Source organism: Narcine bancroftii, chromosome 1, assembly GCF_036971445.1.
Source record: "Narcine bancroftii isolate sNarBan1 chromosome 1, sNarBan1.hap1, whole genome shotgun sequence".
Classification (NCBI taxonomy): domain Eukaryota; kingdom Metazoa; phylum Chordata; class Chondrichthyes; order Torpediniformes; family Narcinidae; genus Narcine; species Narcine bancroftii.
In genome coordinates this window covers 464399014-464415534 of record NC_091469.1, presented here as the reverse complement: position 1 = coordinate 464415534, position 16521 = coordinate 464399014, and the positions used below count along the sequence as shown (strand labels likewise).

The window sequence follows — 16521 nt, the reverse complement described above, 5'->3', positions numbered from 1 at the left end:
TTTCTTCGTGAATCTTCTTCCAAATGTTGAGCAGATGGTGCAGTACTGGTGAACTACTATGTTGCACCATCTTTTCATCCCACTTATAAAGTATATGTTTGGTACCTTCTCCCCTATTTTATCTAGCTCTAACCTGGTCCAATCTGGTTTTTCCCTTGTTTGATAAAAATCTGATAGATATCTTAATTGTGCTGCTCTATAATAATTCTTAAAGCTTGGTCGCTGTAAGCCCCCTTGTTTGTTCCATTCTGTTAATTTATCTAGTGCTATCCTCAGTTTCCCCCCCTTTCAATAAGAATTTCCTTATTATTTTCTTTAGCTCATTGAGGAATTCCTCTGTTAAGGGAATTGGTAACGATTGAAATAGGTATTGTATCCTTGGGAAGATATTCAATTTAATACAATTTACCTTTCCTATCAGTGTTAATGGTAAGTCTTTCCAATGTTCTAAGTCATCTTGTAATATCTTCATTAATGGCTGATAATTTAGTTTGTATAGATAGCCTAGATTATTATCTATTTGTATACCTAGGTATCAAATTGCTTGTGTTTGCCATTTAAATGGTGATTCTTTCTTAAACTTTGTGAAATCCGCATTATTCATTGGCATCACTTCAGTTTTATTTGCGTTGATCTTGTACCCTGATATTTCTCCATATTCCTTCAATTTCTTTTATTGATAATTCTGGTTCTGTTAAGTATACTATGACGTCATCTGCAAATAGACTAATTTTATATTCCTTCTCTTTTATTTATAAACCCTTTTATTTTATTTTCTGTTCTTATCAGTTCTTCCAAGGGTTCTATAGCTAAAGCGAACAGTGAGGGAGATGGTAGACATCCCTGCCTAGATGACCTGCTTAATTTAATTTGGTTCGATATATATCCATTTACTGTTACCTTCACCAATGGTCCTTTATATAATGCTTTAATCCAATTAATATATTTTACTGGTAGGTTGAACCTCATAGTACTTTGAATAAATAATTCCATTCTACCCTGTCAAAGGCTTTCTCTGCGTCTAAAGCAACCACCACTGTTGGTGTCTTATTTCCTTGTACTGCATGGATTAAATTAATGAACTTACAGATATTATCCGTTGTTTGTCTTTTCTTAATAAATCCAGTTTGATCTAGTTTTACTATTTTTGGTACACAGTCGGCCAATCTGTTTGCTAATAATTTTGCTATTATCTTATAATCTGAATTAAATAGAGATATTGGTCTATACAATGCTGGTGTTAGTGGATCTTTCCCCGTCTTTGGTATTACTGTAAATATTGCTGTTTTACATGAATCTGGCATGTTCTGTGTTTCTTCAATCTGGTTCATTACTTCCAGGAGAGGAATAATTAATAAGTCTTTAAATAATTTATAGAATTCTATTGCGAGTCCGTCATCTCCAGGCGTTTTATTGTTCAGTAGCTTTTTTAATATGTCCTGTATTTCCTCTATTTCAAATGGTTTTATCAATTTGTTTTGCTCCTCTTCTTGCAATTTCGGTAGTTTAATTTTAGCTAGAAACTCATCTATTTTTTCTTCTTTCCCTTCGTTCTCAGTTCGGTATAATTACGTAGAATTCCTTGAAATTTTCATTGATCTCTGTTGGGTTATATGTAATTTGTTTGTCCTTTTTCCTTGATGCCAATACCGTTCTTTTAGTTTGTTCTGTTTTAAGCTGCCAAGCTAGTATTTTGTGCGTTTTTTCTCCTAGCTCATAATACTTCTGCTTTATTTTCATTATGTTCTTCTCCACCTTATACTTTTGTAGTGTTTCGTATTTTTTTTTGTCCGCCAATTCTCTTCCTTGTTGCTAGTTTTTTTTCTGTACTTACTATTTCCCTTTCCAGCTGTTCTATTTCCAGATTGTAGTCCTTCTTCATCTTAGTTACATAACTTATTATCTGCCCTCTGATGAAAGCTTTCATTGCATCCCATAATATAAATTTATCTTTCACTGATTCCATATTTATTTTAAAGTACATTTTAATTTGGCTCTCAATGAATTCTGTAAAATCCTGTCTTTTAAGTAGCATGGAGTTTAATCTACATCCATATGTTCTTGGTGGGATGTCCTCCAGCTCTATTGCTAATAACAAGCGTGAGTGATCCGATAACAATCTAGCTTTATGTTCCATTTTCCTAACTCTCCCTTAGATATGGGCTGACAACAGGAACAGGTCAATCCTTGAGTATGTTTTACTTGAATAATATGAGTATTCCTTCTCCTTTAGGTGTTGTTTGGTCCATATATCCATAAGTTGCATTTCCTGCATTGATTTAAGCATACATTTAGTTACTTTGTTCTTTCTGCTAGTCTTTTGTCCAGTTTTATCCATCTTTGAATGAAATTAAGGTTAAAGTCCCCTCCTATCAATATATTCCCCTGCGTATCTAAATTTTGAAAAAGATATATTGCATAAACTTTTGATCCTCTTCATTAGGTGCATATATATTACACAAATTCCAAATTTCTGAATATATCTGACAATTTATCATTACATACCTCCCTTCTGGATCTATTATTTCCTCCTTTATGTTGATTGGTACATTTTTATTAATTAATATAGCTACATATCTGGCTTTTGAATTATATGATGCTGCCGTTACGTGCCCTACCCAGTGTCTCCTTAATTTCTTGTGTTCCACTTCAATTAGATGCTTTTCCTGCATGAATTATCAATTTTTTTTCCAATAAATTTTATAGCCTCTTCCTTTTGATTTGGTTATGTATTCCATTAATATTTATAGTCATGTAGTTCAACATGGGCATTTCATACTTTGTTTACATTTCATTTCCGCTTCCTCACCACCACCTTTTCCCTTTTCCCCAATTCCATTTCTCAGTTTTCTTTTTTTGAGCTCACTGTATGACAACACTTCTAAAACATAAAATATTTCAACCATTCCCACATCTAAAATTCCCTTAACCCCAAGTGACCCCCCTTCTCTGAGTCACCCCTTGTCCCTTACTGGGCAACTGTAACTCCCCTCTCCATTCAGACTGCAAACTCGTTCACAAGTGTCAAATGATTTTGCAGTGACTGTTATTCTCTCATACCCAACCCCCTCCTGAAAAGACTTTTATCTTCCCATTACCACAAAGTTCCCCCTCATTTCTTCTCTTTTTCTTTTTGTTTTATTTATTTATTATCAAATTTATTATTTATATCAATATTTTTCCCCCCTTCTCCCTTACTTCCCTTTTCTTCCCTCCTTTAGTTCTTACTTGTACATTATTTTTTCTTCTTTATTTGTAGTTTGTCATCATTCTTTGTTCTTGTTACATTTCTTCATCTCTCTTTCTGTCTTGCAGGCGTTCTGCAAATTCTTGTGCTTTCTCCAGATCCAAGAACAGTCTGTTTTGCTGCCCTGCGATAACTATTTTAAGCACCGCTGGATATCTTAACATAAATTTATAGCCTTTCTTCCATAGGATCGATTTTGCTGCGTTAAACTTCTTTCTCTTCTTCAGGAGCTCAAAACTTATGTCTGGGTAGAAAATTTTTTTTGACCTTTGTACTCCAGTGGTTTTTTTGTCTTCTCTCATTTTATTCATTGCCTTCTCCAATATATTTTCTCTTGTCATATATCTCGGAAATTTTACTAAAACGGATCTTGGTTTTTGTTGTGACTGTGGTTTCGGGGCTAATGTTCTGCGTTCCCTTTCTATTTCCATTCCTTCCTGCATTTCTGGCATTCCCAGGACTTTTGGGATCCATTCTTTTATAAATTCTTTCATATCTTTGCCTGTTTCATCTTCCTTTAGGCCCACTATCTTTATATTGTTTCGCCTACTATAGTTTTCCATTATATCCATCTTATGAGCTAACAACTCTTGTGTTTCTTTAACCTTTTTGTCACTTTCTTTCAATTTTCTTTTTAAGTCATTCACTTCCATTTCTACCGCCATTACATGTTCTTCCACATTTTCAAATCTTTTCCCTACATCTGTTATGACCAGCTCTATTCTACTCACTTTTTCTTCTGTACTTTTAATTTTTCTTTTTATTTCACTAAATTCTAGCCATTCTATGCACTGTCCATTCATTTTACCTTCTATTCCTCTGTGCAGAGCTTGGTGTTCTCCTACTTCTTCTTTTGCATCTGCTCTTGGGTTTGTGTTTTCTATTTCTCTTCCTTGTATCTTTGTCTCTTCTGTCTTTCTTGTTGAGCTGCTTGTCTCAGTGTGTTGGGTATTTTTTTTTCCATGGTGTCTTGATATTGGTCCTCTTCTTCTGGGTTGGTTATCTGTTGTGTCTTTTGTTTCCTTTTTTCATTCTCTCCCCTCCCGTTCCAATTGTTTACTTTCTAGCTGAGAGCCCTGCTGTCGGTTCTTTCTCAGCTGTCCACAGCTGGTCCCCCCTCCCGTCGGTGTTGTCTTTGTCGTGCGGATCGTGCATCTCTGTTTAGTTCCGTGTGCCATCTTTGCAGTCCTGCAGTCGGTGGGTTGCGACCCTGCAGGGTCTCCACTAACCTCGGGGAATGGGCTTCTCTTTCCATGGCTGTTCCCTGCATTTTTGTGCAGGTAAGGCCTTCACCTTTCTCTTCCGGCATCTTTCTTTCTTCTTTTCTTCCCGTTGTTTTTGGCTTTTCTTTCTTCGATGCCATTTTTTTCCACACCTCTATTTTTTATTTGTTGTGATTGGTGTGTCTGGGGCTTTGTTTTATCTTCACTTTTTTCCTTCTTTTCTGGAGAGGGCTAGTATTCTCCTACTGTCCGCTACTCCATCATGTGAATCCTCCTCTGGCTCTACTGTTGAGGTAGTCAAGAGTATCAAGTTACTCAGAATGCACCTGGCGGAGAATCACACCTGTTCCCTTAAAACCAGCTCCGTAGCTAAGAAAGCCCAGCAGTGCCTCTACCTCCGGCAAAGTCTGAGGAAAGTTCATCTCCCACCCTCCATCCTCACTACATTTTACAGAGGATGAACTGAGAGCATCCTGTGCAACGGCATCACCACCTGGTTTGGAAACTGTATCACCTTGGACCGCAATATTCTGCAGAGGATAGTGAAGTCAGCGGAAAAGATCATTGGGGAACTTAGCATGAAAGACATTTACCACACTAGATGCAATGAACATTGTGAAAGACTCCACACACCCCATGTAAACTGTCCTCCCTACTGCCACTTGGGCCCTTGCATCCAGAATGGGAATCAGCTTTATCCCCCAAACCGTCAGGCTCATGAACTCCTGGTACAGATGTGCTTCATGTACTGTGGACTTTCAGTGTATATGTCTTAATACCTTAATATTTTAATGTGTTCACTGCTTTCCTAATTTATATCTATGTAAATATGCTCTGTGGTCCTGGAGAAACGCTATCTCATCCTACCATGCGAGAATGATATGAACGATAAATAAAGTTGTCTTGAATTTCACAGAAAAATTCCACTTGGAATTAGTAGAGATATGATTCGTAGTCTAAAAGTGTGAGATTCATAACTTTGATATATTCAAATTTTACTATTGGTGCATTTTTAATTGTGAATACATCTGATCCAGGGATTAATAGACTGCAAGAGTCTTATTCTGAATGTTATCAGATCAATAGGACCATACATTTTTTAATATGTGTGCACAGTAATTCATTTAATGCTGCCTATTACAGTCCTAATTAAAATTAAGCCACTTCCTCATGCAGTGCTCCTGGTATTTGAGGGATATTTGGAGAAGATTGAAGACAGGCTCATGTGATGATCTATTTGAAAGCATTATCTGAGGGATCTCATGATGGGATAATGTGAAATGAGAGGGTTATTAATGCTGCAATTAACGTGGTAGCATTTTACAATATATTTTCATGACCTGTTTGGAATAGATCTTTAAAACTCCCAGCAACATTTGGGCAGTAGCAGTACAGCAGCTATTTTATATTATAGCAAAGATAAAAATGCATAACTGATGTTTTGGGCTTGAGCCCTTCATCATGGTATAGAAAAATGTTGGCGACCAAACAAAAAAGTAGTGGGGGGGCGGAGCGATGGTCGCAAAGGCAGGAGGTGATAGGTGGAGAAAGGAGGGAAGGGACATCAGTGACAAGGGGAAGGAGGGATGGCTGATTGTAGGGAAGGGAGGAAGAGGGAAAGAGGGGAGCAAGTTAGCAGGAACTGGAGAAGTCAATGTTAATGGCATCTAGCTGGCGAGTACCCATATAGAAAATCAGCTGTTGTTCCTCCCATTTGCGGGTGGTCATGGTGGGATAGTACACAAGGCCATGGACAGATTGGGAGTGTGGCACAGAGCCGGAGTGGTTGGCTCTGCCTCTGCTGCGGATAGAGCGAAGGTGCTCAATGAAGTGATCTCCCAATCTGCGCCCAGTCACTCCAATGTGGACAAGGCCACAAAGGAAGCACCGGATGCAGTAAATTAGACCTGCGGTTACACAAGTGAAGTTTTGCTTCACTTGAAAGGCCTGTTTGAGGCCCTGGAAGTGTGGGTGCATTGTGGTGCCTCCTGCGGACACAAAGGAAGGTGCTGGGGGTGGGGTGGGGCGATTGATGGGGAGGGATGAGTGCTCAAGGGAGTCATGGAGGAGCAGTCCCTACAGAAGGCAGAGAAGGGAAGAAGGGGGAAGATGTCTGGTAGTAGGATTCTGTTGTAAGTGCCGGAAATTCTGGAAGATAATGTGTTGGTTATGGAGATGAGGATTAGTGGGATTCTACGTTTGTTGCATCTGTGGGCAGAGGGGGCCAGGGCAGATGAGTGGGAAATGGAGAAGATGCAGGTGAGGGCTGTGTTGTTGGAGGGTCAGCCATGTTTGTAGAAGAAGGCAGACATTTTGGAAGATCTGGACTGGGAGGGCCCTGCTGAAATTTTTTATTCTATGATATTGATGGTATTATGAGCCCAGATGAGCCCAAAACCCAGCTGCAATAGATATTCTCCAAGACAAATAGTTACTTAAACAAAAGTTTCTTCTAATTATCTTTAAACATGAAAGTATAATCACACTTTAAAATATCGCTATTGGCTTAACTAACCTAACTTAACCTCCTTCTAATTCTAAGCGCATGTGTATGTAATATGTGAGTAAGTTCAGAAAAGTTCTTTGATTCACAGTCCAATCTCACTTCTCATTCCTCCAAGTTCACGGGTTGCAGGCAATTCTAATACTGTGCACAGAATTTAACATTTATAAAGTTCACCAGGCTTTGGTGCTTGAAAGGTAAATGGCTACCACTCAGGAAGGTTCTGTCAGTTTTCAGAGAGAGAGAGAGATTTGTTGTTCCAGGACAGCCATACTGATGTACTTCCATCAGTCACTTCAATGCCTTGCTGACAAAACTTTCCCCCTTCAGGGTTCTCCAGATGATAACCTCTGTCTTTCAGGTCACCAGAGAGTTCCTTTTTGTTTCACTTATTCCAAGTGAAACATTAGACAGCTGGTCCTCTCCTCTTGCATGAACCACAAGGACTTTGACCAGGCCATTTTCCAAATGAAGCTTTCCACAAGTTTGCCAGCATGCCCTGTTTCAGTCCCAGCTGCTGTTGTACTCTTCAAAGCTCTTGCAAAAGCTGTGGAGATGATATGTCTAGCATGGGGCAGAGCTACGGTATTTCAAATAAGATCTGTTTTTAAGTGTTTGTATGTGACCTGCACTAAAAAACCTTTCCCAATTTTTTCTCCCAAAAGCATATCTATATACTCTGTAACAATGGATAGTTAAAAATATTATATTTATACATTACGTTTATACATTACAGCTCCAAGAAAAGTGCAGAGAACAAAACAAAGGACTCTACATCACCTTTGTTGACCTCACCAAAGCCTTCGACACCGTGAGCAGGAAAGGGCTTTGGCAAATACTAGAGCGCATCGGATGTCCCCCAAAGTTCCTCAACATGATTATCCAACTGCACGAAAACCAACAAGGTCGGGTCAGATACAGCAATGAGCTCTCTGAACCCTTCTCCATTAACAATGGCGTGAAGCAAGGCTGTGTTCTCGCACCAACCCTCTTTTCAATCTTCTTCAGCATGATGCTGAACCAAGCCATGAAAGACCCCAACAATGAAGACGCTGTTTACATCCGGTACCGCACGGATGGCAGTCTCTTCAATCTGAGGCGCCTGCAAGCTCACACCAAGACACAAGAGAAACTTGTCCGTGAGCTACTCTTTGCAGATGATGCCGCTTTAGTTGCCCATTCAGAGCCAGCTCTTCAGCGCTTGACGTCCTGCTTTGCGGAAACTGCCAAAATGTTTGGCCTGGAAGTCAGCCTGAAGAAAACTGAGGTCCTCCATCAGCCAGCTCCCCACCATGACTACCAGCCCCCCCACATCTCCATCGGGCACACAAAACTCAAAACGGTCAACCAGTTTACCTATCTCGGCTGCACCATTTCATCAGATGCAAGGATCGACAATGAGATAGACAACAGACTCGCCAAGGCAAATAGCGCCTTTGGAAGACTACACAAAAGAGTCTGGAAAAACAACCAACTGAAAAACCTCACAAAGATAAGCGTATACAGAGCCGTTGTCATACCCACACTCCTGTTCGGCTCCGAATCATGGGTCATCTACCGGCACCACCTACGGCTCCTAGAACGCTTCCACCAGCGTTGTCTCCGCTCCATCCTCAACATCCATTGGAGCGCTTACACCCCTAACGTCGAAGTACTCGAGATGGCAGAGGTCGACAGCATCGAGTCCACGCTGCTGAAGATCCAGCTGCGCTGGATGGGTCACGTCTCCAGAATGGAGGACCATCGCCTTCCCAAGATCCTGTTATATGGCGAGCTCTCCACTGGCCACCGTGACAGAGGTGCACCAAAGAAAAGGTACAAGGACTGCCTAAAGAAATCTCTTGGTGCCTGCCACATTGACCACCGCCAGTGGGCTGATAACGCCTCAAACCGTGCATCTTGGCGCCTCACAGTTTGGCGGGCAGCAACCTCCTTTGAAGAAGACCGCAGAGCCCACCTCACGAACAAAAGGCAAAGGAGGAAAAACCCAACACCCAACCCCAACCAACCAATTTTCCCTTGCAACCGCTGCAATCGTGTCTGCCTGTCCCGCATCGGACTTGTCAGCCACAAACGAGCCTGCAGCTGACGTGGACTTTTTACCCCCTCCATAAATCTTTGTCCGCGAAGCCAAGCCAAAGATTCATTGTTGAAATTATTTAAGATGTCCCTACAAGCAGCAGTGGTTTGGCCCAGGCCTGAAACGTTGGTTACCCTTTACCTTCTGTGTGACCTGCTGAGTGAATTTTTTTTTTGCACTTGGATAATTGCAAAAAATTATTGTTGATGTACTTTTTTGAAATGTATTATCTCTTTATAGTTGAGTTTCAGTTGTTTTTATTTTACAAAGGTCCTGCTCAGATTCAACCAGTAAGAATTTTAGGGCGTTTGTAAATTGTACAATATATACGACAACAAACTCATTATCTTGGTCCATAGAGCAGTTTAATCCACCTGTAACCTGCTTTGCCCAAAAACTCATCACTTCCCCATTCAGATTCTACCACTGACTGACATGCTGTGGTGTGTCAATTTAGTGTGGTCAATTAACCTATTAATCTGCACATCTTTGGTATTGTACTACCAATCAACCACAGTCAGACGGAGAATCATGATTAATAGGCTTTAGTCACCTTAACACATCAGCACAGCTTGCATGTTGCTGGCTCGGTTCCAAGGCAGGTACTGAGGGAGGAGTTTGGGCATAATAGCCTTTATGGGAATATCTGGTAGGGTCAAGGCGGTGGGCCAGCCCATAGAGCGCCTGCATACCTCTATATATATATACATAGAGAAAGAGAGAGAGAGAGAGAGAGAGAGAGAGAGAGAGAGAGCGAGAGAGAGAGAGTGGTAGCACCACATGTGTGTAGGAGGAAGCCCATACATTGAAAAGGACAACTTCCATGCAGGTAGTATCAAAGGTCAAGATTGTACTCTGAGCACCGGAATTGTGAGGCAACAACCAGCAGAAACCAAATTGAGGCAGAGCTGCCTGAAACCATTGGATAGATTGTGATTGGGTGGGGTTTACTGTCAAGAATCCACTGTTCCTCATCGCCACACACTCTTGTTTCACCTGGGTGTCCTTGGCACAAGAGGTTTTGCAGCTGCTGAGGATGGGGCGGGTCTGAGAGAGAGCAGTGAATTAAGTGAGCTGATAAAGCTATTAAAACATGTCCATTATACAGAGAAACTTTAAAACAATTAAAATTGAAGTAAACCAAACAAATTTGTTAATACAAAATTATGCAAGGAATAGAGGAGTATGGATCATAGAGTCACCGAGCTTTGCAGCACAGAAACAAGCCCTTTGGCCCAACTTGTCCATGCTGACCAAAAGAGTTTCATTTGCCTGCATTCAGCCAACATCCCTCTAAATAATATGCAGGCGGCAGAGATTTAACTAAAGTGTGTTGTTTATTTTTGTCACGTGGACTGAAAATACAGTAAGAAGCTTCATTTTGCTTGCTGCCGAGGCAATCCACTTCATTCAGCAGGTAGGACAATAATAAGAAATAAATAAATGTGTAACAATAGAGAAATAGTGCAGGGTATGGAGAAAGTATAGTAACATAACGCTGGGAATGGAGCAAAGTTGTAAATTACAGTGCACGGGTATCATCATTTGCCAGTGAGAGATCTATTCGAGAGTCTGATAACATTAGGAAAGAAACTGTCCTTTAATCTGGTCCTGGTGTTGGGTGTTTTCAAGTACATTTATCTTCTGCCCAATGGAAAAGTGGAGAGCAGATTGTGACTGGGTGGGATGATTCTTTCAATATGGAGTATAACATGAAAGTCTGCAGATACAATGAGTTAAATAATTTTTTTTAAATGTAAAATTTAAACTTGTAGCATGGTAACAGGCTCTTTCGGCCCATGTCCTCATGCCGCACAATTACCCCCAACTGACCAAAAAACCCTGGTCTGTTTTTTGAACAGTGGGAGGAAACTGGGGCACCCAGAGGAGAGCCACACAGAAACGGGGAGAAAGTGCAAATTCCTTACGGAGAGTGGGATTCAATTTCCCCCATTGATCGCTGGAACTAACAATGTTGTGCCACCTGATTGAAGTAAAAACAATGCTGGAGAATTTTAGCAGATCAAACAGTTTACTTTATAGAGCAAAGATAAAGATATATGATGTTCTGAACCTGAGTCCTTCATCAAAGTATGAGCAAAATGTAGGCAGATGCCTGAATAAAGCGGTGAGTGAGATGGGCAGGGGGGAGGAACACAAGAAATAACAGGTAAACAAGGGAGGGAGGGCACACCAGCAAAAAGCATGGGGGGCAGTGCTGGGTGGCTCTGTGTATGGAGAGGGAAGACGTATAGAGCTGAAGGAAGGAGACAGAGGGTTGGGGAGAGAAGGAGAATGAAGAGTAGTCTAGCAGAAACCAGAGAAATTTATGTTAATATCATCCAGTTGGATAGAACCTGGTTTTTATTTATCTATTGAGTCCTTCAATATTTTAGCTGGTTTCCTGAGACAATGGTAGATGTGCATGGAGTCAGTGGATAGGAGGTTGGTTTGCATGATGACCTGAGCTGTGTTTACCACTCTCTGGCATCTCTTGTGGTCTAGAGCAGAGCAGCAGCTATTACCAGGCTGGGATGCATCCAGACAGGATACTTTGAAGGGGGGATCCATAAAAGTAAGGAAGTGACCTCAGGGATACTCACAAGAATTAGTTTAATGTTAGCATCATTCTCCACATAGCCATTGAGGGCTGCTGGCTCTGTTCCTGTGCTATACTGTTCTACAACGTTCGATGTTCGATTAAAAAAACAACTGTAAAACCATAAATATGCAAAACAAACACAAAAGAAAAAAGGGTTTTGAGGAATAAGGGAATTAAGGGTTATAGGAAACAAGGGGGAAGTGCCTTTGAGTTCACGGCCAGATCAGCCATGGTCTTAATGAATTGTGGAGCAAGCTCGGCAGACCTGAACATCGACTCCTGGTCCTATGGTGGTAAACAAGGAAGTGTGCAGACATTGATTGCAGTTCAATGCACAAAAAAGTTGGAGAAACTCAACAGGTCCATGTATCATTCTTTATAGCAAAGACGTATAACCATCATTTTGGTTTTAAGCCCTTTGTCAAGTATGAGCAAAAATCAGACAGGCACCATGATAAAAAGGTGGGGGAAGAGCAGAGGTTAACAGGCAAGAAATCATAGGTGGATATTGGGTGGGAGGGCAGAAGAGAGATGGGAAGTAATAGGGTGAGGGGATAGCTTGCTGAATGGAGAGGGAAGAGGGTGTGGAACTGGAGGAAAGGAGACAGATGGATAGTGAAACAGAGAGAGGAGCTTGATGGATGCCAGTGATGTTAGTTTCTCCAGCACTTTTGTGTGCAGGTGTGTGCTGCTTAACGTCCAGTTGGACAATATCCGACAGCATATACATATATCATCTGTGGTCTGATAGGTTTATAATGGAGTTCAGCCAGAAATCCCAAATGGTGAATGTGAGAACCGGACATAGCAGACCTGAAAAAGAGGCAAGGGAGAAAGGAAACTGCAGAAGGAGAGGAAGAACAGGTTCAGAAGAGATTCACTGCTAAGGGGTTAGCCAAATTCATTGCAGACCTTAGCAGCTTGCTGAAGAGATGGACCCAAACACTGAACGCTTCTCGCTGATAGAGAGGAATACTCACGCAGTGTTTGCTCCAGATAAAGAAATGTATGAAGAAAAGAAAAAAAACCAAACTGAGCAAATAACAGTGAAGAAGTCAACATCTCCCCAGGAAGAGCCTCAGCCAGGTCCTTCAGGCGACGTGTCAGCAACAGGTTATTCCACCTGAAACTCTTCCAGTGAAACACTATGAGGAAGTTGAGAACAGTGATGTGGATGATCCCGATCCTCTTTGTTAAAGTGTGTGTGATATAGGCTAAAAAAAAAGCATTGACATAAAAATGAAAAAAGAATTAAATCGTAAGTTCAGTATCCCATATAGTTTTGCTAAGTATATGACGTTCACACAACATCCACAACGCATAACGGCCAGTTTGGCGGCGCATACCTGTGTCGAATGACTCCTGCTCCTGGGCGCTGAAGGGCCCCAGACATCAGAAACAATGCAAGACCGAGTCAGTGCTACAAGTTAACATCATCAACTTCGTGACTTGCTTCTGTGTGCCAGGGAGATCGGCAACAATGAACAGATTATTGAACAGAGCAGTCACTGAACTATTAAAGGTAGACAGAATGTCAGTGTTATAAAGGGAAAGGAAAATGAATGGAGAAGGGGCATGGGTGCCAGTGGGGGGGGGGGGGCGGGGGGGGGCGGAGCGAATTCTCCTCTGCTGTACACCTAAAACTCCAAAATATATAATTATGTTAGTCACTGCCAAGAAATTATGGGCTTTGATGATAAATTTGCAGACACAATAATTTGACAAACGCACAAGATTGAATCCTGATGCAGGAGAATAATTATTTCATTATAAATTACCAACAAAGATGTGAACCCTTAGTTGGTAGCTGCCGCTGTCTAACAGATTTATTGCTACAATAGGAGATTTTGCAGTCACAATACCAATACAGAGAATCTTTAAACATAGAAAGAATGAAAAAAAGTCTTTCTGTGGAAGGTGGTGTCAGAAAACTCAAAGGATCTTTTGAAGCATCAAAGCTGCTTTTTCAAATAGCTGCTTTGTGTTAATTCTTGCAGAGGCCTCTAACACAAATAATGCTGCTGTTGGAAGGTATTTGATGTAATTAATCACCACATCACCCTGAACTTGGCTCTGCCATTTATTAGGTGTGGAGCAAATGGGCCGGATCAGGTAAACGACTGCTTCTCAGGCCACTGAAACCAATTCCCTGGAAGGCAATAAATTAGACCCTCGTGTTCTTAGCACACATTGGAAATGGGGTAATGGTCTCACCTCACAAACCATATCAAGTCAGAGCCCACTCAGGTCAAATGGCAAACTCCATATATATATAGCTGAGTGAGCAGTAAGCAAGTAGATAATGACGACCCTGCTGAGGGCTGTCGTAGATTTGTGAGCAACACATATTCATCAAAGTCTGTCGTCTGTGAACTTCTCTGTCCATTTGTGAAGCATGAGCTTTTTAAATGTGACAAAAACACCCCAGAATCTATAACTCCTAAAATAAATTAAAGATAAATATTGAGTATTCAATCATGGTGGGAAGATTTAAACTGCAGTGAGAATTCTGCTACAGTGCCCCATTATGCTCACTCAGTGGAAATATTCTCAAATCAAGATACAAATGCAAGCTATCTATCATCCTATTTACCAATATTAATTCCATATTCATTATCAATATTTGCTGATGTGTGGATTGCCATTTCACACAGAGTTCCAGCATTCAATCCAAGCAATGACCTTCGTTGTTTTTATTGCAGCATAATTTTTAACAGTAGTTATGCACAAAGAATGGCTTGTGAAAATAGAAATTATGAATCATGTTCCTTTCTTGCACACAAAATGAGTTGGCAATTAATTATTGCTGAACCAATCCAAAGCAAGAGGGCAAAAACAAACCCTTTCAAGCACAGAGAGTTTCAGTGCAGAGGTGTGCGCTCATTAAAGCAGGGCTTAGGACAATGAGGACATTAAATGTTAATGAAAGCTCCATCTAATACATCTCAGGGTGATAACTATACAGTTTTCGTTGAACAATGGCTGCAAGAAAACTTGTCGGTTCTGGGTGTGAGGTAGGGGAAATTTAGATTGTTGTGGAGTAGGTTTACAAAGGTCAGCAGAACACCGCAGGCTGAAGGATCTGCACTGTACTGTAATGTTCTATGCTCTATGAAATTCAGCCACACTGATGTAAAACTGAAGTCATATATTGCTTATACAGGATTTTAAAAAAGGCAGATTTATTTCCCCATAGGATTCTAACTACAGGTATGGGTACCAATTTTTTTGTAAAATAAAACACACGAAGTATATCATGACCGAATTTAAATATGCCAGGTGCTGCAGTGATATTTGAATATATGCTTTGAGATCATCAAAGTCCGATGCTGGATTTCTGCGTCTCATTTCCAATATTATTGTCTATGTACAGAGGAAGATAGTCCGAGGTTCAGTTACTGTTGTAATTGAGTTGGTTGCTCTCAATGGGATATTTTGAAAAAAAAACGAAGTAAAATGGTTACACGTGAAAAGAAGGACAAACCTTCTTGCTTTTCTGTTTCCCAATGCATATTCCATTAATACAGGTGCTCCTCGACTTACAATGGGGTTACTTTCTGATAAACCTATTGTAAGTGGAAAAATCGTAAGTCAATAAAGGTACAGTACCTCACCCATCAAACATCATAGCCTAGCCTAGCCTTCCTTAGACATCATCAGAACACTTATCGTAGCCTACAGCTGGGCACATTTATCTAAAATAAAACCTTGTTTATAATTAAAAGTTAAATACCTTTTATCACACTCTGAAAATAAATTAGTCATAAAATATAGCAAGGTTGGAGCCAAGGGGAGCCTCCGTGGACATTGCCCCCCCCCCACCCCAAGCGAGGTGCTGTGCCCACCCCATATGGTTGCAGCCTTCGATGCCATCAGATCCACCCCCCCCCCCACCACATCCTCTGGTGTCACTAATGCGCGTCAAGTGTCACTAATGGCTAATGATGCTTGACACCATAAAGGCAGCACTCTTGGAATCTACATTGGAGGGGTGGATGATGGAAAAAGCACTCCCACCTTCAGAGAATTTATGAGCCACCCCCCCAACACGCTAATTCATTCGGCTCTGACGCTGAAATAGAGTGATAACGACCATCAGAAAATTGTAAGTCAGACCATCGTAAGTAGTGGAGCACCTGTACTAAAAAAAGTCAATGAAAGCACATGTCAGAAGAGAAGAGCATCAAACTAGATCCTTGTGGTGAAGATAACCAGTCATTATCCACTGTCACATTGTTGCCTATGAAACCATACATCCAGCAACTATTATCATTCCACAGAAGCAAGGAAAATTATACTGAATTAATTAGTGAGCCTTCTTGTGAAGTATATACAGTAGATGACTTACAGGGGTTAGCTGTGCGGTCTTCTTGCATCACCGGCCGCTCATCGAAAATGAATTACTATAAGGCTATTTCTCAAATGGTTTCTGGCAGGGTGATGAGGGAAATAAGGGCTGGCGAACGGCCTCAGGCGCTGAAGGCTTCCTGATTGTGTTGGAGGATTGGACCTGATTGGAACAGGAGTCTGTGTGGCTGCAGAGGCTGTGGAAGCACTAGAGGCCAATCCACGGATACTTCAGTGCCTCTGAAGGGACTCTGTTTTGCTTCTCTTTCTCTTGTTGTTAGGGGAACCAGGAAATGCTCATGGTAACCCTTTGTTTGCCATAGGGCAGACAAAAGTTGAAGTAAATAATGATCATTATATTTTTACTTAATATTATGTAATAATTAAGGGAACTCTGAACTTGGAACTTTGAATTTAGACAATTATCTCCTGTTCACACAGCATCTTGCCATTGACAGGCACAATGAAAAATTTGTAAGTTGTCCTGGCAAGGTTCTGAAACAATGAACTTACTGTTTA

The 16521-nt window shown here is 41.0% G+C and overlaps 1 long non-coding RNA gene across 3 annotated transcripts in view; it reads right to left on the bottom strand.

Moving 5' to 3' along the window:
* The window catches only part of LOC138753773 (uncharacterized), an 83396-nt gene extending 67128 nt beyond the window's left edge, over window positions 1-16268 (bottom strand). For all 3 annotated transcript variants that reach the window (XR_011351425.1, XR_011351429.1, XR_011351427.1), the window contains exon 1: window positions 16004-16268. This is a non-coding gene — a long non-coding RNA (uncharacterized lncRNA). The remainder of the gene's footprint in view (window positions 1-16003) is intronic.
* Between the last annotated feature and the right edge of the window lie 253 nt (window positions 16269-16521).